This window comes from Manis javanica, chromosome 12 (assembly GCF_040802235.1).
Source record: "Manis javanica isolate MJ-LG chromosome 12, MJ_LKY, whole genome shotgun sequence".
Classification (NCBI taxonomy): domain Eukaryota; kingdom Metazoa; phylum Chordata; class Mammalia; order Pholidota; family Manidae; genus Manis; species Manis javanica.
Window position 1 is genome coordinate 32,829,602 of NC_133167.1, and position 27,832 is coordinate 32,857,433.

A 27,832-nucleotide genomic window follows, 5' to 3' on the forward strand; every position below is an offset into this window, starting at 1 on the left:
CCGGAATCCTCAGATACTGCACACAGGGGAGGGCCGTAAACATCAGGCAGCCAATTAGGGAGGCTGTTGTTAGAGCGTGGGATCAGCCAATGGGAAGGCTGGTTGTTGCGCTGCAGCTGGCAGGCTGCTGCGGGAGGCGGTGGCGGTAAGAAGCCCGAGGCAGCCGGGTGACAGGTAGGCGGCGGCGCTGTCTTTGGGGGACGCAGAGTGCTAGATCAGGAGGAATTTTCTTCTTCCCTGGCTTTAGGAACTATAGAGGGGATCTGACGAGGGTGGTCTGGGAAGGTGGTAGCTCGTGTTGACGGTTCCGGAATTTCTCTTAGACCAGGTGGCAGTTTGGGAGGGTCGTGAGAAGGCAGCAGAGGCGGGTGGAGGCTGAACCCTGTGGGGCGACATGGGGGCCTAGGGTGTGGGGGGCTGCGGTGGCGCCAGCAGAGGGAAAGAGAGACGGCTCCCTCAAGACAGTTCTTGAGGGCTGAAGGAATTATCTGCCCAAAGCTCGGAGAGAAAAGGACGCGGCATTGCAGGCACCTGAGAGGAATCCTGGGGATTGCTTCTTAGGGCCATTTCTTGGGGTGAGTAAGGAGAGCGGAGAAGGAAGATATTTACTGGCGGTCAGATCCTTGAAACTCCTTATAGCTTATACATTATGTAATCATTGGCTGGTATTTGTCCAAGCAACTAGGTCGAATCTCTTGGAAGAGTAGTTCTTGCAACCAGTTGGTGTGTCAAAATAGATCTTTTTCGTTGGTTTGAGTGCTTTGTACCGCGGCAGGCTCTGTAGGCGAAAAAGCGTGAAGAATAGAGTAGTCACGAAGACCTTATCTCAGATATGAACTTGGATTAATAGAGATGTTAGTTTGAGATGAGCGTGGGCAGGTTCACGTTTGGTAGTTCATGAATTTTGCGTGTCAAGATTGATTACAGATACTTTTTTTAATCTTCAGGAAAGCGGGCAGCCTCGAAAAATCGATAGTAGGAGGTAAGTGCAAGTTGGAAAATGAGTAGAAAATTATTGGTAGATTCACCGCCTTCCCCCACCTCCTGCCCCATGCCCATAGATACTGTAGATGTTAGGGACAATGAAAATAAGGTGGTGGCAGAATGGGGGGGGGGGGTCATCTTTTAAGTAATTTGCTCTGTAAGTCAGAGTAACTAGTCATGAATTATTTCTTAGGTTTAAAAAGTATGTTCTTTGAACCTCTCTGAGGTAGAATGTGTTTACAGACATAATTAACTGTAAAATATGTTTTTTCTGAGTTTTTATAATTCATTGCACAATGAAATGTAGAATTACAATAGGAATTCCATTCATTGTCTGTTATGGAAGGATAAACTACATTAAAAACTTGATTTTATAGCTCACCGGCAAAGTTTTAAAAGAAGCATTGTAAATTGCCAAAAATGTAAGCTGATTGAAATGTTGCCGTTAGCATAGACGATGAGGACTAATGTAGTATATTAGCAAGTAGTTTTTCTGTTAATAATTATTCTATTAGTATAACCCAGAACCTAAATCAGAAATTCATTTTTTTCTCCAAACAGTATTTGGTTAAGAGGTGGATCATTAGAGTTTGTTAGTTCTGAAATGTTTATAGAGTACTGAAATATTTATCAATGCTTCAGATAAAAAAATTGGTACTTGATATTATATTCTCTGTTCTTTTATATTTTTGCAAGAATAATACTATCTCACGCACAACGAATACTTTTGTTTCTATTTTAGTTGCATTTCTATAGTGTGAGCACCTGTGAACAAATCTCAGCTTTTATGCAGAGTGGTGTGTGTGTGTTATTACGTAACCAGTCTCCTAGAACTGTCTTAGAGAACTAATGGCTGGTTTTGAATGGCCAGTAGGTGTCATAGTAGAATGCAATAAAGTTGAACATTGAGTAGGAAATTAGCAAGTGATTTAAGTTAAGGAACACTCATCCAAATTAGAATATAATAGTAATTGGCTGATACATCATTAGAAGTCCATTTTTTTGCCACATTTCAGTATTGGAGCTGTTTATAAGGAATTTGAAACAATGGCTGTAAAAAAGTATAATTGCTCTAAAAAAGACTGAGAGTTTGTTTTTTAATCCAACTCTTAAGGCATCTTGACATGCAATCCAGAATAAATTTGGTTGTTTTTAATACATAGCTTTGGCATTCTGTAGTAGTTTATTAAATTCTAGAATGATAAGATTTTCAGCTCGACTGAGCTTTATAGTGGAAAACCAATGCTACGTAATGAAAAACTGAATGGTAGAACATGGACAGAAAGTCTCCAAACAAGTTATCAGTTGCACAGAATAGTACTTTGGTATTGTTCTTTGAATGCAAGAACAGAGGATTTTTGTCTTTGATTAACTGTGGCTTCTTAGGGGTTTTTTTAAATGTCCAAAATAGCTTCTTTTTACATTTTTTATCTGGCTAGTATATTATGTACTTTTCTTAGGATGATGAACTGAACATTTGTCATTGTCTAAAATATAATCGTTTTCTGTAGGGAGCTGGCACAGAAAACTCTGAAAATGGCTTGTAGCTGGTGTAAGTACAGCCCCTTACCTGCAGAGCCTTCTAAGCTCATGTAACTTTGTAGCTCCAGCTCCTTTTGCCTGCTATTAATACAATGTTAAAAATAGAGTTGGACCTAATTCAGAAAGTCTCCGTGAAAGTGGAGTTACATATATATCAGGATAATCCAGGTGCTTAAGAAAAGGAGCACACACACACACATAACCATTATATCATCTTCACTTCTCTTGAGAATCTTTGTGGTAGGGGCAGTGTGAAAGGAAGTAGATATATTTTGAAGGAAAAAAGTCCTGTATATGATATGGTTCACCACTGTCTTCGACTTTAGAATCATTGATGTAATTCAAGGCTGTCATACTTTTCATATGAAAGAGTAACAGTTTCCGTCGGAAAGGGCTGCCAAATATACCAATATTTTTATAGCTCAATAAATTCTTACCATTTAATGTCATAGATGGTATAGATTTTTCTAGCCAGGAGCTAAAGTTGCCAGAAATAAAAATTGTTTCTGAATGTTTTGGTTCAGATGAGTTTTTACTTGGCACTTAGCTGCTTTCCGTAAACGAAGCTAATTTCTTTGACGATTCAGATCTGTGCTAATGTTCACAGATATTTACTCACATCTTGTTCTCTTTATGTCTCTGAAAGCTATCTAGTTCTAGAATTAAACTAGAATTGAAAATAAGAATTGGAAGTTTTCTCGATTAAAGGTCTTTTTGAGATACTGCTGATATGAAGAAATACATTTATCTTTTGCATAAACATTCACTCAATAGTTTAAAACTTGAAATTGTGAATGTGTTGACTTTAGAATTTCTAGAAATTCATGGCTCATCTTTATGAACTCTGGACTTTCTGTTTGGGTGTCTACCTGTCACAGAGTCTAGTATGAGAAAAAGTAAATGAGTAGACTTTTATTTTGGAGAGAAAAGAGTAAGAATTCTGTAATATGTTAAGAGGTGCAACTTTGATTATTTATAGAATTATAGTTATTTCTAAATTTGAAATATGATTACGCATAGGTAGTCATAAAATATAGTAAGTGGCACCAATTTACTGAATGGCAAAACATGATTATAAAATGGCTATTTTGTTCTGTTGTAAAACACTGAACTCCAAGAAATGTTAAAATCAAATTTACTTATCACCTTTGTCTTTACGGATTCTTGACTCTTTTTTTTATTGAGATATAATTGACATAACCCTTGACTCTTGATAGTGCTTCATTCTTAATTAATATAGACTTTTGTTGTCTACTAAAATTTGTCAATTTACTCCTTAAATTACTTTCCCCATATATTTCTTGAAAACTTGGTGGAGGGAGTTGGTGCAGGGAGTAAAAATTTTGCTTTTTACATATTCTTTTGTAAAAAGAGGCTTTTTTTGAGGCTCAATTTTTTCCCCTAGATTATATTTTTTAGAGCAGTTAAAATTGAGTGGAAGATACAGAAATTTCCCATATATTCATGCATAATCTCCTGCATTATCAGTAGCCTCTACAGAGAGGTACATTTGTTACAGTTGGTGATCCTACATTAACACATTATTATCATCTAAAGTCCATAGTTTACATTAGGGTTCAGTCTTGGTTTTACATTCTGCAGGTTTGGACAAAGTATAATGTCATGTATCCACCATTATAGTATCATGCAGAGTAGTACTGAAGTTTCAGTATATATTCCTTTTGTAGTTCTTTTTAAATATCAAAGGGAGCAGGGAGGGGAGAGTATACTGTTGTTTTTTCTGCTTTTAAGATGATCATAAAACTCATATAGTAGACATGAAGTGCTTATAAGATCTGAAGTTAATATGAATTTGCAGTCTATCACAGTACCTATTGTTTTACTGTTTATGGGGGAAAAAACAGAAGAAATGAATGTTTCTGTTCAAGGTTCTGTTGTCAAATGTCTTTTCATTCCATACCCTGTCCCTCTGATCTTATTTACTCAATTAGCATCTAAATGTGATGATTCTCAAATCTTTATGATAATACAGAGCTGCTGCTTGATCTCTAGTTGCTATTCTATAAATCTAACTACCTGTTAGATGAGGATGCCCTGCAGGTTTCTCAAATATAATATGTCTAAAAGTGAATTCATGTTTTATCTTTTATCATCTATCTAATGTACTGAAGCTGGAACCTGGTGTTATCTCTGACACTTTATCTGTAAACTCCTCATCTGATCAATGCTAGGTTCTGTTGACTGAACCCTTTTTAACTGTTTCTTTAATTCCATTTACTACTAGAAATAGTATGAGGAATTGGGACCTAGAGGCAGACCATCTAGATTAGAATCCCATTTATAGCCTGCATTTCTCTATCTTTAAAAACAGGGTTGTACAACCCAGCATTTATACTTTTGGGCATTTATTCCAGAGAAATTGGAACTTGTATTCACACAAAAACCTGTATATGAATGTTCATAGCAGCTTTATTCCTAATAGCCAAACACTGAAAGCAACCCAGTGTTTTTCAAAGTATGAGTGTTTAAACAAACTGGCACTTTTATACCATGGACTGCTGTGCAGCAATAAAAAAGAATGACATACTGATACATGAAACAACTTTGGATCTCCAGTGAAAAAAGCCAGTCTCAAAAGGTTATGTACTGTATAATTTCATTTATATGATGTTCTTGAAATAAATCAGTTATAAAGATGAAGAACAGGTTAGCAGTTGCCAGGGATCAGGGAGGGGGAGTAGGTGACTACAAGGGAGCCTCTTGGTGATAAAGCAGTTCTGTATCTTGATTGTGGTGGTAGTTATACAAATCTACATGTTATTAAAATTGTGTTGAACTACACACAGAAATGAATGCTTGTAAAGCTAGTAATATTGGAATAATCTCTGTGGACTGTATTAAGGTCAGTTTCCTGGATTTGCTAGTTTACTGCAGTTATGCAAGATGTTACCATTGTGAGGAACTGGGCAAAAAGTACCTGGGACCTCCTGGCATATATTTTGGAAACTTTTGTGAGTCTTCAGTTATTTCAAAATAAAAAGGTTTTCAAAACAGTTGTTTTAGAGATTAAATTAGCAAATGTAAGGTTGTTATTACAGTATTGGTGCATTATAAATATGCAGTAAGTATAACAGCAGCAGCAGCAGCCTTGCACCCTACGAGGCTCTCACCCTACGAAGCGCCTCACTCCGTGGGGCCTGTCACCCTGCAAGGCTCTCGCCCTGCCAGGCCTCTCACCAGGACCGTTCCAGCAGTCGTCTGGCCTCAGTCTTTCCTCCCTCCAGTTCCTTCTGCAGTACAACCAGAGTGCTCTTTATAAAGTGCCTATCACATATTACTTTGTTTACACAAAGACCTTTAGTGGCTCCTCATTGTACTTTCATCCATTAATTTTTTTTTTAATCACAGTGAAATGAAGCATTGGGGTCAGTGTGACCTCCAGGATATTGTAGTAGATGAATTAAAGATAAAAACAGAAAAATCTCAAGTGATATTTCTCACTTTCAAGAAACTATTAAATACTGATATTTTAAAGTTTGTTTGTATTGCTACCTAACACACCACCTCATAACTAATGACTTGGGACAAAAAGATGTATTATTTTTCAGTATTCTCTAGGTTGGCTGAGCAGTTCCTCTGTTGGTTTCACTTGTTTCATGCAGTTGAAGCTACTGAAGAATTGACTGAGTTGGAAGGTCCAAGATGTCCTCACTCACGTTTGCAGTTGGTGCTGACTGTCAAAGTGCTTCAGTCTTCTCTGCGTGGCTTTTCATCCTCTTGTAGACTAGTCTCACAAACTTCCGTGGCATTGTCCTGGTACTCTTCTAAAGGTGAAGGTAGAAGCTGCAAGGCTGCAAGGCTTCTTTGGGGCTGAGGCTTTGAAACTTACATTATGGCCCTTCCACTACATTCTGTTGGTCAGAGCAACTCACCAAGCTAGAAAAGGACCTGTGTCCTAGTCAGTTCAGGCTGCTATAACAGTACCATAGACTGGGTGGCTTAAACAACAAACATTTCTTTCTCACGGTTCAGGAGGCTGGAAAGTCCACGATCAAGGTGCCAGCAAACTGTGTGTTTGCTGAGGGCCTGCTTCCTGGTTCAGAGACAGCTGTCTTACTGTGTGAGAAAGGGTGAGAGCTCTCTGGGGTCTTTTCCATAAAGGTACTAATCCTGTTCATGAGAGCTCCACTCTCATGACCGAATCACCCCCAAGTGCTTCCTCCTAATACTATCACATTGGAGGTTTATTTTTGTGTCTCCCTTAAATTCATATATTAGGGAAACACAAAAATTCAGTCCAAAACAGTAATCCACAGAGAGATCAGATTATTTTCCATTTTCTTGATGTAAGGATGAAAAACAATCCAAAAAAAATGACACAATCACTGTAAAAGTTCTTGAAAAGTTTTGCTGAAACAGCAAGTAAAATAACACAAGTACAGAAAACATTAAATGTCAATCCAGGCAGGACAGGTTCAAAATCTTTATGAAATAGAATAGTCTACATAGTATATGGAAGAATCAGCCTTGTTTGCTGTTTGTCAGCAGTGTTCCCTGAAAACTTGAAGGAAGTTAATCTATAAAGAGGTCGCTGGGTTTTTTATTTGAACAGGTTTTAAACAGCTGATTTAACTTCTTCCATTAAAATGTATATTTTTCCTAACCTCTTAGTTTCATATAATTTTGTCTTGCCAGTTAGTTTTATGAGCCACATTACTTTTCTACAATGTAACTCAAATGTTGGCAAGAAGTTACAGTACTGTATTAGGAAATCTTGTCAGTGTACTAAACTACTCTATGTCCCCTCCACTTGAACTATAATATAATGGTGGTGTACCTTCACAGAGTACAGGCTCTTTTTTCAATCTTGCCTCCTACTCTAGCCCCTATTTCAATGGAAATATATTTTGTTCACATTAAACTGAAGCATAGCTGAAATGACTGTTGGTGTCTTAGACCACAGATTTGCTGGTGGCATCTCTTTATCAGTTAGGAATTGTGTTTGGTTGCTAGGAACAGAGAAGAAATAACCATTGCTTAAACAAGAGCATAGTTCATTTCTTTGTCTTGTAAAAAAAAAAATTCAGAAACTGGCAATCTAGGACTGATATGGCAAACCCACAGAACTGAATGACCTAAGCTGCTTCTGCCTTTTTCCTTTGCCATCCTTAGCACGTGGCTTCCCTTCTCAAGATCACAGAATGGTTGTTGGATATCCAACCATTACATTCATATTCTAGGCAGGAGGAAAGGCAGAGGACAAAATGGTCATACCTCTCATCTTTAAAGAAACCTTTCTAGAATTCCCTGCACAGTGTTTCTTTGTGATCTCATTGACCAGAACTTAGTCATTTGGCTGTACTTAGTTATAAATAAGGTTTAGAAGTGGCTTTTAGCTGAGCGTATAGATTAAATTAGTTGGGGTAGGGGTGGGGTCTGTACTGGATGTGAACTAGAGGTCTCTGCCATATTTACTCCCTGTCATCTTTGTTGAGTTTGCTGCTGACTGCTTAGTTGTTGCTGTTTTCATTTAATAGACATGAATTAAGGGTTGTGTGCTAGGCCCTGTTAGGAACAGGAAATACAAACGTAATTGAGAAATACTCCCTGCCCTAGAAAAGTTATGGTTTAATAATAGGACTCACAAAGCTGTACATAGGTTTTTGAGAACAGAAGGTATTAAGTACTGCAGACTGTTTGGACTAGTTACCTCTATGATTCTGCCTACCCTATCAGTTTATAAGAGGCTTAAAGTGTAGAGGGGGAGGTGACCAATTTGGAAGAGCAATATTAATGGAAAGAAATCAACCATTCTCTGCTTCCTAAGGGGAAGGGATAAGTGCTATTTCCCTTCCTGAAAGCCAGGAAAAAGATGTCCTAAAGGAATTACTCTTGATGTTTTTTGTGCCTTTAAAGATACTGTTGTTGCAAACACTTTTATTCCAGGTGGGGCAGGAGCTCTTTAGCCAGAGAAATCTGACATGAAGTAGTGATGAGTATAAATGATATTTTGATGTCTGCTGTAATTTGATATGAAAATACCTTTAATATCTATTAGTGACCAAGATGTAGAAAATACTGTAGGGTTTTTTGTTTTGCCTACATTCATAATTCCAATGAAATGATACATTTTAGTTGGAGATTAGTTAAAGTAATTATGTAATTTTCTTCCCAACAAAATTTATGAATTTTATTCACAGATCCCTGAGGGTCTGTTGATTCTAGGTTGAGAATTTGTGAGTGAGGGGAAAGAAAGGGCTTTGAGTGGATATAGGATGGTATGCTAAGAAAAGGCTTTATAGAGGAGATGACAGTTGATCTGAGTCTTGAGAGAAGAGTAGGGTAGTTATGCTAGAAATATTCAAGAGAGGCGAGTCATTTAAGAAAATGAGTGGAGATATGAAACATGTTGTGGAACTGTAGATGCACATTAGTGAGGGGAAGTCTGTGTTGAGCCAAGGTATAATGTCTGTTCCTGCAGAAAGGGCTGTTTTGTTCAATAGTATATTGAACAAGTACTGGTGACACAGGCTATTTGCCAAACCATGTATGTGTACCTCTGGTCATTTGTCTTTTCAGGCATGGTGAGCAATCAGATACAACTGCTTGAAGATCTGCACACTAGAAAGATTTTCTCCTTTCTCCTGTCCTGCAGGGCTACCTCTGTGTAGAAGTAATGCCAGCATGTCATTTGGAACCAGGTGTAAACTAGGCTTGAAGTTTTCTTTTTTCTTTCTTTGGTCATAGGGAACTCTAGGAGGCCATAGACTAAGGGAGTGTTAACATTTAGTAGAAATATGTGACATGGATGTCTGAACCATTTGTTTTTAAGGCTTATTTATGCTTTTAGGGGCTGCTCTAACTTCATCACATATATAACCATTGGAATAGGACAGCTACTTATGTAATGGTAATTACCAAGCTTAAATCATGACTTAAAATTGAAAAAAAAAGAGATTTAGTTTTTTCTCATGTAAAATCTGCTGCAAGTCTGGATGACCCCAGGCTGTTCTTCATATGATGGATCAGCAGTGCATCTCTATATTTATCTCTGCTTCTGTTATCATAGTGGCAAGGGAAGAACAGGCTGGTTAGTACATACTGACATTTAAATACTTCTGCAGAAATCATTTTTGCTTATTGATCAAGCAAGGCATAAGGTCACATTTGACTTAAAGAAGGAAGAGAAGTATAGTTCTCATATATCATGAAGGAGAGGAAAATCTAATGTCTGACACACAGTATCACTTTCACTAATGATGGAATGCTCAACTTTCAACTTTATGGCTTGATGGGTCAGAACACCTGGCTCTTAAGAGTAGACAAAAAGTCTCTATCAGGGAGAAAAAGTCAAGTAGGAAGCTCTTTCTCAAAAGTAGAATAATCATCTGCAGAAGAGGGCTTAGCTTTATTCTAAAGCAGAATTTCTCAACCAGGGAGAATACTACTCTCCAGAGTATACCTGGCAATGTTTGAAGACATTTTGTCACAACTTGGGGGAATGGCTACTGACATCTACTGGGTTGAGGCCAGGGATGCTGCTAATCATCCTACCATGCCCAGGACAGCCTCTCACAATGTCAGGAGTAACCAGAATGCTAATATGTTGAGGTTGGGAAACCCTGATCTCTGTGGGGCTGCATGCCTAGGGGTCTATGCTTTGATTTTCCTAGTAGGGCCTACTGGTAGCTTTATGTAGCTACTTCATCATCAACCATAGACACTTCAAACACTGCTGAGTTGGTTGGATCTAAGGCCCAAACGGCAGAGTATCTTGCATTACCTCATTGACCTGCTAAACTGCCTTATGTCCTGGGCCCCATTTAAAACTGGCAGCTTTATGGATTATTCAGAAAATGGGCAAAGCTGCACTTTAAAATGCAGTTATTTGCAAAACTTTAATAAGAGACCCACCAAGCACTGTGTTTCTAAGTGGTGGTTGTGGGCTGAACTATGGCAGCAAACCAAGTCTGTATTTTTAAGAGTATGTCTTGATATACTCCAGACACTAGACCTCTAGAGACCTCCTAAGGTGGCAGGTTCCTAAATTTTCGTGTAATTTTTCTACGCTCTGACAGGCTTATATCTTTCCAAGGTATCTTACTGACCAGGTAAAATAAACATGATGTTCTTAGTATAATAAATACATATAATATCCTGTGGGTTGGTGAGATATTTAGAGTTTTTATAGTCTAGATTGACAAGACCTGGTTTTACCATTTAATAACTGTGTGACTTTGGGCAAGTGATATAACCTATCAGTGCCTGTTTGTTTCTTCATCTATAAAATGGGATGATAACAGTACCTACCATATAGGGTTGTTGTAAATAGTAGATGACTTATATAAAATGTTTAGAACAGTGCCTGATATATAATAAGTGCTATACAAGTATTGGCTAATAACATAATGCCTATAATAATACAAAAATCTTTAAGGAGAAAATAGGAATTATAACCTCAGCATAGAAAAGTTCATTAAAAAAACAAAAAGCATAATACTATAAAGAAAAAAGATTGACCGATTCAACTAGCTGTTAATTTGTAAATCTAAATATTAAGAATAAGCTCCTTTACATTTAAGTGTATTTAAAATTAACACGAGTACAGCAGGACTTCACTAGTACTATTTAAAAAGTAGTAATACTCACAGTAAGAAAAAAGGAAGAAATATTTAGGCACTTAGATGCCTGTGCCTGCTTCATCCCCTTAAATCCAATTTCCTGATTTCTCTTTTTTTTATTGCAGTTCTGGATTACCTTTAAAAATGTAACTCAAATATTTTTGCCTTCAGAAAGAGCTTTTTCTGAACTTTGTCAGTTAACTAGGTAAGGAAGACTTTTTTTAAAGGTAAAAATGCCACCAGACCTGGACACCAATTCCTTACTTGATTCTGAATGCCAACTACTTTAAACAATTATTCAGTATTTGAAAGATTTACTCTAAAATATAGCATATTTTCCTGAAATCATGTGTATTTAAGACATGCTCATTCTTTGGCATCCAGAATACAGTCTCTAAATATTATTTCCCACTGAAAGGAACAAGAGTTCCTTAGAGAAATGTTTGATCCTAGGTCTAGGACAGGAATTGTACAAGATGAGCCTGAAACTTCTTGTTCTAGCAGGAAGCTAGGAGACCATTATTATTTACTAGATTTATGTCACAAGGGCTTATGAGCTATGTTTAGGGGTCCCCAAGATAATCCCCAGATTTCATAACTTGTTAGAATGACTCATAAGTCATTATATTCATAGTTATACTTTTTTTTTTTTACAATTAAATGATGTGGATCAGTGTAAGTCTGCGGAGAGGAAATCCAGGGCAGAATACCTCTAAAAACTGAAATCAGTCAAAGGGAGAAATAAAGTTGCCCAGGTAATTACCCATTGATTTGGAGATCAACTTCTCTCCATCCCTGAGGAATGATACAAATGCACTAAAGCCACTAAATGCACCTCTGAATGCCTAGTGATATGCAGATATACTAAAGCCAGGTGAGATATTCTGGAAATATTACAATTTTACCCACAATCAGCAAAACAAAGGGTGCATGGGTAAAGTCTAGAGGAAATGAGCTACAAGCCTGCCAGAGTGCTCTCCCAATGGAGTTGAACAGGATACACTTAATCCCTCCAGTAATGAGTTGTGACAACATGTGTAAAATGTTGTCTACTGAGGAAGATCTCTTAAACCTAAATGTCCAGGATTTTTTACTGGGGGTCAGTCACACAGACCACAGTTCTAAAGTATTAGACCTCCAAAAGGAAAGTCTGCATTGTTTGCAGAGACTACCCAAATTGGTATAGTGTGATTCAAGGCCCCAAACATGCAAAACACTTTTATGAGACTATTTCAAGGGTTTAGTTCCCAGGACCCAGCTGTTATGAATTGAATTGTGTCCCCCAAAAAAGTGTTGAAGTCCTAACCCCCCAGTACCTCAGAATGTGTGACCTTATTTGGAAATAGGTCATTGCAAATGTAATTAGTTAAGATGAAGCTATACTGGAGTAGGTGGGTCTTTAATCTACTGGTGTCCTGTCACTATCAAAGAGGAGAACAGACATTGCAAATGTAATTAGTTAAGATAAAGCTATACTGGAGTAGGTGGCTCTTTAACCTACTGGTGTCCTGTCACTATCAAAGAGGAGAACAGACACAGACATAGTAAGAAAATACCATGTGACAATTGAGGCAGAAATTGGAGTGATGCATCTACAAGCCAAGGGATAACAAGAATTGATGGCAACTCCAGAAGCTAGAAAAGGAAAGGAAGGAGCAAAAAAGATGGTGGAGTAGGAAGGCAAGGTGGAAACCTCCTTCTATACACACCAAGGAAGCAACTGCAGCAAATACAACTAACCCTGAAAACTACCTCAAGACTACAAAACAGACCACCTACACCTGGTAAAGAAGAGAAGACCACACAGAGAAGGGTAAAGTGGCAAAGCTATGATCAATCAAGACCCCAACCCTTCCACCATCCCCCATGCTGGTTGGTCAGCCTCAAGTGTGTCTACCAGCCCAGCCCACTTGGCCCAGTAGTGGTCAGACTTTGCTGCCACTTTCCCAGATATCTCAGCCCTTTTTCAGCCCAAGTGGGGAGGCACCTGTGGGAGCCAGCTCAGAGTACTTCTTTCTCCTTGCTGATGGCCCACATGGTGCTCTGCAGCCCAGCACCATGCATCTGCCTCACCACCCCTTTAACCCAGCAGCACTGCCATTGCTGGAAGGCAGCAGAGGGTGGACTGCCCAAAACTATCCGGACAGTAGCATTGCTGCTCTCAATTCATGAAGGGCTGGCTGAGATGAGGTGTAACTTGCAGCAAACTGAGATTAGCTACTGTGGGCAGACAGACAGAAAGGCGCCCCACCCATGGCACACCAACAGCAATTGGGCTCCACAGCAAAGGAGAACCAGGCACTGGAGAGTAAAGAGTCTTGAGCTTCTGGGCACCACAGGACACATTCTTCATAAAGCTATTACTCTCTAGACCAGGAAGCATAGCAGATCTATTTAATAGAAAGGAAGAAACACAGAAACCCTGACAAAATAAGGAGGCAGAGCAATATATTCCAAACAAAACTACAGGGTAAGACACCAGAAAGAGGACTAAATGAAATGGAGGTCACCAATCATCTTCATAAAAACTGCAAAGTAACAGTCATAAATATGCTTACTGATCTGCAGAAAAATATTGACGATCTCAGGGAGGACTTCCACAAAGAGACAGAAAAGTTGAAAAAGAGCTGCTCAGCTGAAAAATACAAAAGCTGGAATTAAATATACAATAGAAGGAATGAATAATAGATTGCTGCAGTAGAGGAAACAGTCAATGAGATGGAAAACAATGAAGCTGAGGAACAGAGAGAAAAAAGAGCCTCTAAGAGAGCTGTTTGACAACTCCAAATGAAATAATATTCACATAATAGGGGGTACCAGAAGAAGAAGAAGAGAGAAACAAAGGAGTAGAAAGTATCTTTAATGAGATCATTGATGAAGACTTTCCCAAACTGGGGAAGGAAATAAGACACTCAGATCCTGGAAGCATAGAGAGCCCCTAAAAAAAAGGAACCCCAGGAAGACAATACCAACACATATAATAATTAGAACGATGATTAAAGATAAAGAGACGGTTTTGAAAGCAGCCAGAGAGAGAAAAAAAATTACTTATGTGATAACCCCATGAGCCTATCAGCAGATTTCTCAGCAGAAAATTTACAAGCCAGAAAGAAGTAGCATTAAATATTTAATGTACTGAACAAAAGGACCTTAAACCAAGAATCCTCTATCCAAAAGGGGCACAATAATTCAGTTACAATATAAGTTGGTCACAGGGGTTGGTAGTACAGCATAGAAAATATAGTCAATGATTCTGTCACATCTTTCTACATTGGTAGATAGTAACTGCAGTAGAGGAAGTGCAGATTTAATACTGTTGAACCACTGTGTTGTATATTTGAAATGAACATAAGATTGTATATCAATGATACTTCAATTAAAAAAAAGAGCCTCAATAAATTAAAAAAGTTTGGAATTGCATCCAGCAACTTCTTAGATGACAATGGTATGAAACTAGAAATACATTATATGAAGAAAACAAACCCAACAAACACATGGAGGGTAAACAATATGCTTCTAAATAATTATTGGATCAATGAACAAATCAAAGTAGAAATCAAGCAATCTATGGAGACAAATGAAAACAAAAATACAACAGTCTAAAATTTGTGAGATGCTGCAAAAGTGGTTCTAAGAGGGCAGTACATAGCAACACAGGCCTACCTCAGAAAGCAAGAACAATACCAAATGAACAGTGTAAACTCATAACTAAAGAAATTAGAAAAAGAACAAATGAAACAAAGTTAGTAGAAGGAGGGAAATACTAAATCAAATCAGAAATAAATAAAATAGAGAAGGAGAAAAACTATAGAAAAAAATTAATGAAACCACAAGACAGTTCTTTGAGAAAATAAACAAACTAGATAAACCCCTAGCCAGACTTATCAAGAAAAAAACAGTGTGTATACATCTAAGCAAAATCAGAAACAAAGAATAATCACAATGAATACCTCAGAAATAAAAGGAATTATTAGAAAATTCTATGAAAAATTACATGCCAATAAATTGGAAACCTGGGAGAAATGGACAAATTTCTAGAAAAGTACAACCTTCCAAGATGGACCCAGGAAGAAACAGAACAATATGAACAGGCCAATATCCAGAAATGAAATTGAATGCTTAATAAAAAAAACTCCTAACAAACAAAAACCCAGGACTGAATTACTTCACAGCTGAATTCCACCAAACATTTACAGACAAGATAATTCCCATCCTTCTTTAAGTATTCCAAAAAGTAGAAAAGAGGGAATACTTCCAAATTCATTCTGTGAGGCTAGCATCACTCTAACACCAAAACCAAGGATACTACAAGAAAAAAAATTATAGACCAATATCCCTGATGAACATAGATGCAAAAATGCTCAGCAAAATATTAGAAAACTGAACTTAAAAATGTTATTAAAAGGATCATCCATCATGACCAAATGGGATTTATTCCAGGGATGCAAGGATGGTACAATATTCATAAATCAACATCTAACACCACATAAACAAAAAGAGGATAAAAAGCACATGATCATCTCAGTACATGCTGAAAAAGCATATGACAAATTCAACATCCATTCATGGTAAAAACTCAACAAAATGGGCATAGAGGAAATATACCTCAACATAATAAAGGCTGTATATGACAAACCCACAGAGAGCATCATACTCAATGGAGAAAATCTCAAAGCTTTTCCTCTAAGATCAGGAACAAGACAAGGATGTCCACTCTCACCACTTTATTCAATATAATGATGGAGTTCCTAGACACAGAAATCAGACAAAAAGAGATAAAAGGCATCCAAATTGGTAAGGAAGAAGAAAAACTACCACTATTTGCAGATGACATGATACTACACATAGAAAACATGAAGGTGCCACCAAAAAACTATTAGAAATAATAATGATTCAGCCAGCTGCAGGATTCAGTTATTACACAGAAATCTGTTGTATTCCTGAATGCTAACAACAAACTAGCAGATAGAGAAATCAGGAAAACAATTCTATTTACAATTGCATAAAAAAGCATAGGCTATCTAGGAATAAAGCTAACCAAGGAAGTGAAAGACTTGTACTCTAAAAACTGTAAGATACTCAAGAGAGAAATTAAAAGAAGACACAATTAGATGAATCTGAGGGTTTAAGATGGCGACATGAGAGGTGAGACACAGGCTCCCTCCTAAAATGGCATATAATATGAAAATATAATTAATACAACTAATCCTGAAAGAGCAACAGGAAAGAGGGCTGTGCCAAACTGCATATACCTGGAGAAAAGAATAAATCTCATGGAACAGAGTAATGTACCAAAGCCATGGCCTAGCTGAACTCAAGCCCTTCCCCCACCCCAGCTCACCAGTGGGAGGAAGAGAAATGGAGCAGGGAGGGAGTGGAGGCCTGGGACTGCTGAATACCTAATTCCAGAGATCTGCTCTGGGAGCACAAGCCTACATTTCATGGTGCTTTCATGGTACTCTCATGACTAGGGGGATTGAAAGCTAAGACAGGCAGAATACCTGGAGAGACTGAGATTCCAGCCACTTGTGGAAAGCAGGGATCCATATCCAGCTGGTTTGGGACAAAAGAAAGGTTGGCAGTCTGAGAGACTTCCTAACAGCAAGAGGGCTACTAATGGGGCAAGGATTGCACAGAGCTTATTGCTCATGAAAAAGGACAGGTAGACAAAATTTTCCAGCTGCACTCTGCCTAGCAGGTTGAGAACTCGCTTGATCTTCAGGCACTACAGCTCCGTGGATGCCTACACAGCTTGAAGGACCTCCTGCATGATACACAGCTTACTGCGCCTTTCTCCCAGCCTGCCCCACCTGGCTTACAAACCAGCAAACCCTACCCTGGCATTAGGCCACCCAGAGGGAAGCCCCATCTACAGCATCTACAAAGGCAAAGCATAGAGGCTTATACCTCTGTGCTCCACCCACTGGTTCTGGCAGTGGAGGCAGGCATAGCAGCCAGGAAGCAGGAAACAGCTCGTTCTCCCCCCCAGGCACCAATACTGCTCCCCTGCAACCCCTGACACTGCTTCAGGGGCTGAGGAGCTCCAGAGAGTAGTAGAGCTTCTGGGCACTAGAGGGCGCCATATACAAATATGAAACACCAAACCCCGTTTAAAGTAAAATTGTGAATACAACACCTGAGAAGGATTCAAATGAAATCGACCTCATGACCCTCCCTGATTCATTAACATGCTCATGGAGGTACAGAAAAATATTCAAGAGCTCAGGGACAAATTCTGGTCAGAGATCCAATCGTTGAAGAGCTCAATGGAGGGTATTAAAAGCAGATTAGATACAGTAGAGAAGACAATAAATGAAATAGAAATTAGAGAATAGGAATACAAAGAAGCTGAGGCACAGAGAGAAAAAAGGATCTCTAAGAATGAGAGAATATTGAGAGAAATGTGTGACCAATCCAAATGGAACAATATTCTCAATATAGGGGTACCAGAAGAAGAAGAGAGAGAAAAAGGGAGAGAAAGTGTCTTTGAGAAGGTAATTGCTGAAAACTTCCCCAATCTGGGGAAGGAGATAGTCTCTCAGGCCACGGAGATACACAGATCTCCCCACATAAGGGACCCAAGGAAGACAACACCAAGACATATAGTAATTAAAATGGCAAAGATCAAGGATAAAGACAGAGTATTAAAAGCAGCCAGAGAGAGAAATAAAATCACATACAAAGGAAAGCCCATCAGGCTATCATCAGACTTCTCAGTAGAAACCTTACAGGCCAGAAGGGGGTGGCATTATGTATTTAATGCAATGAAGCAGAAGGGCCTCGAACCGAACCAAGATTATTTTATCTGGCAAGATTATCATTTAAATTTGAAGGAGGGATTAAACAATTTCCAGATAAGCAAAAGCTGAAAGAATTTACCTCCCACAAACCATCTCTACAGTATATTTTGCAGAGATTGCTGTAGATAGAAGTGTTCCTAAGGTTTAATAGCTGTCAGCAGAGGTAATAAAACCACAGTAAATGAAGTAGAACAGTTAATTACTAAGCAAATGTGAAATTAAATCAACTATCGCCAAATTCAATCAAGTGACAGACAAAGAGCACAGAATATGATACCTAATATATAAATAATGGAGGGGGAAGAAAAAGGAGGGGGAAAAAAAGAACCTTTGGATTGTGTTTGTAATACCATATTAAGTGAGTTAAGTTAGATGCTTAGACAGTAAGAAAGTTAACCTTGAACCTTTGGTAACCACATATCTAAAACCTGCAATGGCAATAAGTGCATACCTATCAATAATCACCCTAAATGTAAATGGACTGAATGCACCAATCAAAAGACATAGAGTCATTGAATGGATAAAAAGACAAGACTCATCTATATGCTGCTTACAAGAGACTCTCTTTAAACCCAAATACATACACAGACTAAAAGTGAAGGGATGGAAAAAGATATTTCATGCAACTAATAGGGAGAAAAAAGCAGGAGTTGCAGTACTTGTATCAGACAAAATAGACTTCAAAACAGAAAGTCACAAGAGACAAAGAAGGACATTACATAATGATTAAGGGGTCAATCCAACAAGAAGATATAACCATTATAAATATGCACCCAACACAGGAGCCCCTAAATATGTGAAACAAATGCTAACAATATTAAAAGGGGAAATAGAATACAATGCATTCATTCTAGGAGACTTCAACACTCCAGTCACCCCAAAGGACTGATCAACCAGACAGAAAATAAGTAAGGACACAGGCACTGAACAACACATTAGAATCGTTGGACCTAACAGACATCTACAAAACTCTACACCCAAAAGCAGTAGAATACACATTCTTCTCAAGTGCACATGGAACATTTTCAAGAATAGATCATATATTAAGCCACAAAAGAGCCTTAGTATATTCAAAAAGATTGAAATTATACCAACCAGTTTCCCAGACCACAAAAGTATCCAACTAGAAATAAATTACACAAAGAAAATGAAAAATCCCACAAACACATGGAGGCTTCACAACATGCTCCTAAATAACCAATGGATCAATGACCAAATAAAAAGACAGATAAAGCAATACATGGAGACAAATTAAAACAATAATTCAATACCACATAATCTGTGGGACTCAGCAAAGGTCGTGCTAGAGGAAATTATACTAAAATACAGGCCTACCTCAGGAAAGAAAAACAATCCCATATGAACACTCTAATCTCACAATTAATGAAACTAGAAAAAGAAGAACAAATGAGGCCCAAAGTCAGTAGAAGGAGGGACATAATAAAGATTAGAGCAGAAATAAATAAAATCGATAAGAATAAAGCAATAGAAAGAATCAATGAAAGCAAAAGCTGGTTCTTCATGAAAATAAACCAAATAGACAAACTCCTAGCCAGACTTATCAAGAAAAAAAGAGAGTCTACACACATCAACAGAGTCAGAAATGAGAAAGAAAAAATAACTATGGGAAAATTAACATAGATATTTATAATAGTTATATCTTCTTGTTGGATTGACCCCTTAATCATTATGTAATGTCCTTCTTTGTCTCTTGTGACTTTCTTTGTTTTGAAGTCTATTTTGTCTGATACAAGTACTGCAACTCCTACTTTTTACTCCCTATTAGTTTCATAACATATGAAAAATTGTATGCCAACAAACTGGATAACCTAGAAGAAATGGACAACTTTCTAGAAAAATACATCCTTTCAAGGCTGACCCAGAAAGAAACAGAAAATCTGAACAGACCAATCAGCAGCAACAAAATTGAATTGGTAATAAAAAACCTACCTAAGAACAAAACTCCTGGACCAGATGACTTCATTGCTGAACTTCATCAAACATTTAGTGAAGACCTAATACCCATCCTCTTTAAAGTTTTTGAAAGAGTAGAAGAAGAGGGAATACTTCCAAACTCATTCTATGAGGCGAGCTTCACTCTAATACCAAAACCAGGCAAAGACACCACCAAAAAAGAAAATTATAGCCCAATATCCCTGATGAACGTAGATGCAAAAATACTCAACAAAATATTAGCAAAAATTAGAATTCAAAAATACATCAAAAAGTTCATCCATCATGATCAAGTAGGATTTATTCCAGGCATGCAAGGATGGTACAAAATTTGAAAATCCATCAACATCGTGCACCACATCAACAAAAAGAAGGACAAAAACCACATGATCATCTCCATAGATGCTGAAAAAGCATTTGACAAAATTCAACATCCATTCGTAATAAAAACTCTCAAAAAAATGGGTACAGAGGCAAGTACCTCAACATAGTAAAGGCCATATATGAAAATCCACAGCCAATATTATACTTAACAGCAAGAAGCTGAAAGCTTTTCCTTTAAGATCAGGAACAAGACAAGGATGCCCACTCTCCCCACTGTTATTCAACATAGTACTGGAGGTCCTAGCCACAGCAATCAGACAACACAAAGAAATGAAAGGCATCCAGATTGGCAAGGAAGAAGTCAAACTGACCCTGTTTGCAGTTGACATGATATTGTACATAAAATACCCTAAGGAATCTACTCCAAAACTACTAAATCTAATATCTGAATTCAGCAAAGTTGTGGTATACAAAATTAATACACAGAAATCTGTTGCATTCCTATACACTAACGATGAACTAGCAGAAAGAGAAATTAGGAAAACAATTCCATTCGCAGTTGCATCAAAAAGAAGAAAATTACTAGGAATACACCTAACCAGAGAATTGAAAGACCTATACTCTGAAAACTACAAGATACTCATGAGAGAAATTAAAGAAGATACCAATAAATGGAAACACGTCCCATGTTCATGGACAGGAACAATTAATATTGTCAAAATGGCTATCCTGCCTAAAGCAATCTACAGATTCAATGCAATTTCTATCAAAATACCAACAGCATTCTTCAGTTACCTTGAACCAATCGTTCTAAAATTCATATGGAACCACAAAAGACCCCAAATAGCCAACGCAATCCTGAGAAAGAAGAACAAAGCTAGGGGCATTATGCTCCATGACCTCAAGCTATACTGTAAAGCTACAGTAGTCAGAACAGTATGGTACTGACACAAGAACAGACCCATAGATCAGTGGAACAGAATACATAGCCTGGATATAAACTCACACATATTTGATCAATTAATTTTTGATAAAGGAGCCATAACTATACAGTGGGGAAAGGACATCCTCTTTAGTAACTGGTGTTGGGAAAACTGGACATCTAAATGTAAGAGAATGAAACTGGCTATTGTCTAACTCTATATACACAGGAGTAAACTTGAAATGGATCAAAGACCTAAATGTTAGACATGAAGTCATAAAACTTAGAAGGAAACATAGGCAAAAATCTCTTGAACATAAGCATGAGCAGTTTTTCCTGGACACATCTTGAGCAAGGGAAACAGTATAAAAAATTAACAAGTCCAACTATGTCAAACTAAAAAGCTTCTGTAAAGCAAAGGACACCATCAGCAGAAGAAAAGGCAACCTACTAGTATGGGAAAATACATTCGTAAATGATTTAGTGAAGAGATGATAATACAGCATGGAGAATGTAGCCATTGATTCTGTATCAGCTGCCTATGTTGACATATAGTAACCTCACTAGTGGGGGTGAGGATTTAATAATCTGCTAACTGTTGAACCACTGTGCTGTATACTTGAAACCAATAAAAATTGTATATCAACTATACTTCAATTAAAAAAAGAAACTAAGGAAAGGAAAGGAAAGGAAGGATTCTCCCCAGGTTTCAGAGGAAGTATTGTCCTGCTGACATCTTCATTTCAGACTTTTTCCCTCCATCAGAATTGTGAGACAAAAATTTTCCATTCTTTTAAGTCATGCAGTTTGTGGTGCTCTGTTACTTGGAAAGCAGTACACTTGCCAGTGGCCACAAAAACAGGCCCTTTATGGGAATGTACAAAGTTTGAATAACCCAGGCTACCTGAGTTTACTCTTTTCTGCACAGGGGCCAGGCATGTAAAAGCTGTCACTGGCAAAGATGGCAGAATTTGAGTATTACTAAGAATCTAACTATAGTTGGTTGAAACATCAGGTTTGTGTAGCCCATGAGGTTATAATGATAGCTACAGAAAAATTAGTTGGTTACCTATACAGAATGTCATTACCCAGTTAATTTGAAAACTGGTAATTAAAGGGAAGAAATTAAACATCTTACCTTTACTTTAAAAATGCTACTACTGTGTAACCTAATACTAGATAAAGAGAAGTTTTTCTTAACAGGCATATCCCGGCTAATTATGAAGGAATAATAGAATTTGATAATTAGATTATAACTATTTGTTATCTCTAAACATCCCTATGCATTGATCACCAGCAGCTGCTAATATCACAAAGTGACAACCAGACATGAGCTTTCTGATTGAAGAACACACCAAAATGGTCTTTTGGTGTGATCTTACTACTGAAAAGGAACCTAATCTGGTCAAACTCTATGTACAACCATAATTTTATAAGAATACTGAAGAGGATAGAAGAATATATATTAAATCATGTGCAGTTAACAAAATCCAGACATGTGGAAAATGTTAATAACTTCATTCATCAAGCAGAGTTTATTTAAGACTGATATAAATACCTTTGTTTCTTCAACCAATAAAAGACAAATACACACACACACATCCAGATTTTAAGATTTCAGGGACATACAATCTAAGCCTGACATGTATCCTCATTTGAATGCTGAGTTAGTGTTTTTAAAAATTGGCATAATTGTAAATTTGAACACTAAAGGGATATTTGATTATATTAAGGGCTTAATGTTAAATATCCTTAGATGTAATGATATTGTGGTTATCTCTTTTAAAAGTTCTTGTCTTTTAGCACTATGTACTAAAATATTTATTGTTAAAATTATATCCTGGATTTGCTTCAGAATACTTGAGTGGGTAGAGGGAGTGGGGATGTATACTGAAAAGAGTTTGGCCATGATTTCATAAGTACTGAAGCTTATTGGGTACATGGGGGTTCATTATGCTATTTTCTCTACTTATGCATATGCATAATGTTCTTTGCACTTTTGCTTCTCATTCTTGAGACTGGATCTTGTGTCATTACCTCAGGAAAAAAACATACCTCCTTCCATGAAATTAGAAATTATTTCTTGGAGCCATCCCATAGGATTTAATTTTTTAAAATCCTAAACTAGCCACATATTCAAATTATATAGCAAACACTTAAATGGCTTTCAGCCGTTTGATGATTATGTGTCTAGGTATGGATCTATTTGGATTTATCTAAGCTGGACTTCCTGTACCTTCTTGGATGTGTAATGTTTTTTCATCAGATTTGGGAAGTTTCAGGCCATTATTTCTTAAAGAATTATTTCTGCCTCTTTCTTTCCTTCTTGGACCCCCATTATGATTATATTGCTGGTTTAATGGTATCCTACAAGTCTGTGAGGCTCTGTTCATTTTTCTCCATTCTTCTTTTGTTCTGTTCCTCAGACAAAATAATCTCAATTGAACTGTTTTCAAGTATACCGATTCTTTCTTCTGACAGTTCAAATCTGCTGAATTATTTATTTCAGTTATTGTACTTTTCAACTGTAGGTTTCTGTTTGGTCCATTTTGTTTTTAAAATAATTTGTCTATTTATCTCTATATTCTTTAAATGAAAACACATCATTCTTATACCTACCTTTCATTCTCTAGACATGGTTCCTTTATCTTGGAACATATTTAATAGAGCTGATTTAAAGTCTTTGCCTAGTAAGTCCAGCATCTGGTCTTCAGGGACAGTTTCTATTCATTGCTTTTTTTCCACATGGCTCTTCCATTTCTCATGTAAGTTTTCTTGATATTATAGAAATTCTTCCTTATAGCTAGAGATCTCTCCCTTGTAGCTTTCTTGTTGAAGGCAAATCCATTTCTACTCCAGCTGCTGGTTGGTTACTGTTTTCTTGGCTCCTGTATATTTAGAGGAGCCTCTAGCTTCTTTTCTGTGGTCAGCCTGTTCTGACATATCTCTGTCTTCCACATGGCCCACATCTCATCCATGGTAAGAATTTGTGCAGTCTTCCTGATGCAGTCTGGGAGTGCTCATTTCAACACATGAGCTCTTTTCATTCCAACATCATGGAGTAGCTAGCAGCTTTGACCCTTGCCTTATAGGTTTCTGAAATGTCAGTCACATCAATCTAATATATCCTTCAAGGTGTTGGTAAAATATATCAAGGTCTCTAAGTAGTATCCCTGAAGTCCTTTCTTATTAGGCATGTCATCAGGAGGCAGTGCCATCTACGTCTACTACTTTTGGGAGAATGGGAAACGTGGTATTTCAGTAACCTTTTCCAAAAAATCTTCTGTTCTTCAGTAATTTCTGACACTTTTGTCCTTTGGCTGAAGGATTAAGATTTTTGAAAATAGATGGAAACCAACTCCTTTGCAAATAATACATTGTGTCTCTCCTCTCATTATCTTTAGTTTTTTGAAGTTTCATTATAATACATCTAGGTGTGTTTTGTTTTGATGAGAAGGTATTTATCCGGCTCAGAGTTTACTGAGCTACTTGGATTAGTAGTTTGATATCTTTAATTATTTTTTAGAAAATTTCCAGCCATTTCCCCTTAATGCTGCTTTTATCCAATTTCCTCTCTTCTCTTCCTGGAACTTCAAATAAAACTATGCTGGCTGCTCTCTCTTTCTAGGGGCAGCCACTTTCTCTTTCAGATAATAAAATCTCTTGCATGGGCCTGTGTCTCCTGAGTCATTCTTGGCTTGTATTACAGGATTACCAACCCCTCTCCAAAGACGATGATCCTTATTAAACCTGGAACATGCCATCGCCACTTCAGACCAAGGGCTCATCCGAGGACCACCCCCCATCAATACAAAAATGAACTTCATTGCCCCTAATCAGCAGGATGCAGTTACTGAAGACTGACGTTCACCCCTTCCAAAGTCCTCCACCACTTATAAAACAGAAAAGGGAGGAATATAAGAGAATAGTAATTTAACCTCCATTTACCCCATGGTTACAAGCACAGAAGCCAGAGAAAATCATGCCTGGACTTGCCTGGGGCTTGCCTGGGCTTGCCTCACCTTATTTCTAAACATTCTGACCTGCCCCCAAGGCAACAGGCCAAGCGGTTCTTTTCCACTCCGCCTCTACGAAAGCCACAATGCTCTGCACCAGGTGGCTGCTCTCTCCCTCTCTCTAGGGGCAGCCACTTTCTCTTTCAGATAATAAAATATCTTGCGTGGGAAAAAAAAACTATGCTATGCAATTTGGTACTGTCCTGCAGCTTTTGGACAATATGTAATTTTTTCTCACCATTTATTTTTATTTATTTGTTTGTTATTTAGGTATTGTTAATATACAATTACTTGAACAACATTATGATTACTAGACTCCCCCTGTTATCAAGTCCCCACCACATACCCCATTACAGTCACTGTCCATCAGCGTAGTAAGAGGCTGTAGAATCACTACTTGTCTTCTCTGTGTTATACTGCCTTTCCCATGTCCCCCCCCCAGCTACATTATGTATGCTAATCGTAATGCCCCTTTTTCCCCCTTATCCCTCCCTGCCCACCCATCCTCTCAGTCCCTTTCCCATTGGTAACTGTTGGTCCATTCTTGGGTTCTGTGAGCCTGCTGCTGTTTTGTTCCTTCAGTTTTTTCTTTGTTGTTATACTCCACAGATGAGTGAAATAATTTGATACTTGTCTTTCTCCGCCTGGCTTATTTCACTGAGCATAATACCCTCTAGCTCCATCCATGTTGTTGCAAATGGTAGGATTTGTTTTCTTCTTATGGCTGAATAATATTCCATTGTGTATATGTACTGCCTCTGCTTTATCCATTCATCTACTGATGGACACTTAGGTTGCTTCCTTATCGTGGCTATTGTAAATAGTGCTGCAATAAACATAGGGGTACATATGTCTTTTTGAATCTGGGATCCTGCATTCTTAGGGTAAATTCCTAGGAGTGGAATTCCTGGGTCAAATGGTATTTCTATTTTTAGTGTTTTCAGGAACCTCCATATTGCTTTCCTCAATGGTTGAAGTAATTTACATTACCCCCAGCAGTGAAGGAGGGTTCCCCTTTCTCCACATCCTCACCAACATTTGTTGTTGTTTGTCTTTTGGATGTTGGCCATCCTAACTGGTGTGAGGTGATATCTCATTGTGGTTTTAATTTTCATTTCTCTTAGGATTAGTGATGTGGCGCATCTTTTCATGTGTCTGTTGGCCATCTGAATTTCTTCTTTGGAGAAGTGTCTGTTCAGCTTTTCTGCCCATTGTTTAATTGGGTTATTTGCTTTTTGTTTGTTGAGGTGCATGAGTTCTTCATATAATTTGGACATCAATCCCATATCGGATATGTCATTTATGAACCCTTTTATTTTTTGTTTCAAGTTTGATAATTTTTTTTCTTATCGTTTAAGTCTATTAATTCTTTCCTAAACTGTGTTGGAATATTCTGATAGGCCTGGAGAAGGAATTATTTATCTTTGGCTATGTTTTGTTTTGTTTTTCTTTCTTTCCTAGCATTTCCATTTGATTGTTTCTGATTGTTTACATCTCTGCTATAATTACCTGTCTTTTTCATGAATGTTTTCCCAACCATTTTACTAGATCCGTTATATATTATAGTTATTCTAAAGTCCCTGTCTGGTAGTTCTAGGTCCTGTTGATTTATCTCTTGAATATAGCTGACTGTTTTTGTGTTCTGAAATTTTTTATTGAATGCCTGACATTGTAGAACAGTAGAGACTGATGTAAATTGTATGTATTCCTTAAAATGAGCCCACATCTATCCTGGAATTAGTGTATGTGTGTTGAGTCAGTTTAGTCAGGAATTGAGCTGGGTTTGGGTCTGTTGCTATTATCATTATCTTCAGTACACTTCAGATCTTTCTCTAATGGTAACTTGCTATTATTTTGTGTTAGAGTGAGGATTTAATTCTCAAAGGTTTCTGTTTGGTCCATTTTGTTTTTAAAATAATTTCTCACAAATAAAAAAAATTTGTTGAGGATTTAATTCTCAAAGGGTTTCTCATGCTTCATCCTCAACTTTCAGCCATCCCTGTCTACATATGACACAGAAAGGGTCTTTCCACACAGGGTCCCTCCACACTTTTTGTTGTTTTGTGAAGAGATTTTTAAACTGTAAATTCTATTTTTAGGATAGATACAGGACTATTTGCATTATTTCCTCATGAATGAGATTTGGTATTGTATTTCTTTCAAGAAATTTGTCCATGTTAAATAAATTGTTGAATGTATTTGCGTAAGATATTTATAAGGTTCCCTTATTTCCTCTTGATTATCTGTAGAAAATAATAAGAAAAAAGTGAGAAAAAATTCATATGTTGATTCTTGTAGTTGCTATTTCTGATTCTCTTCAGTCCTTTGAGTAAATTCATGTTTCTATCTGGTATCCGTTTCTTCTCCCCAAAGAGCTTTCTTTAACATTTCTTGTAGTACAAGGCAGCTTTTGTATGTTTGGAAAAGTCTTTATTTTACCTTTGTTTTGAGAGATATTTAGTTTGCTTTATAGAATTCTAGGTTGACACATTTTTCTCTTTTAGTACTTTAAGGATGTTGCTTCATTGTCCTCTCTTATATCATTTCTTTCATCCTTATCTTTGTTCCTCTGTACATGTGTTTTTCCCCCATACTCTGAGTTTTTAATATGTTCTCTTTATTACTAGTTTTGAGCAATTATAATGTACTTTGGTGTAGGTTTTCTTCATGTTTCTTGTGGCTGGGGTTCAGGGACTTCTTAGAACTGTA

The 27,832-nt window shown here is 37.4% G+C and overlaps 1 protein-coding gene across 14 annotated transcripts in view; it reads left to right on the top strand.

The window, feature by feature from the left end:
- Window positions 1–27,832, top strand: part of HYCC2 (hyccin PI4KA lipid kinase complex subunit 2) — a 108,182-nt gene that overhangs the window by 189 nt on the left and 80,161 nt on the right. For 4 of the 14 annotated variants that reach the window (XM_073218360.1, XM_073218364.1, XM_073218358.1 and 1 more), the window contains exons 1-3: window positions 98–174; window positions 948–982; window positions 2,496–2,536. The exons of 1 other annotated variant lie outside the window; for it this stretch is intronic. The gene's annotated coding sequence lies outside the window, so the exon portion shown is untranslated. Of the gene's footprint in view, window positions 1–82; window positions 175–208; window positions 576–947; window positions 983–2,495; window positions 2,537–27,832 lie in introns of those variants that run through there. 9 more of the 14 variants (XM_073218365.1, XM_073218369.1, XM_073218362.1 and 6 more) reach the window with 5 other exon arrangements.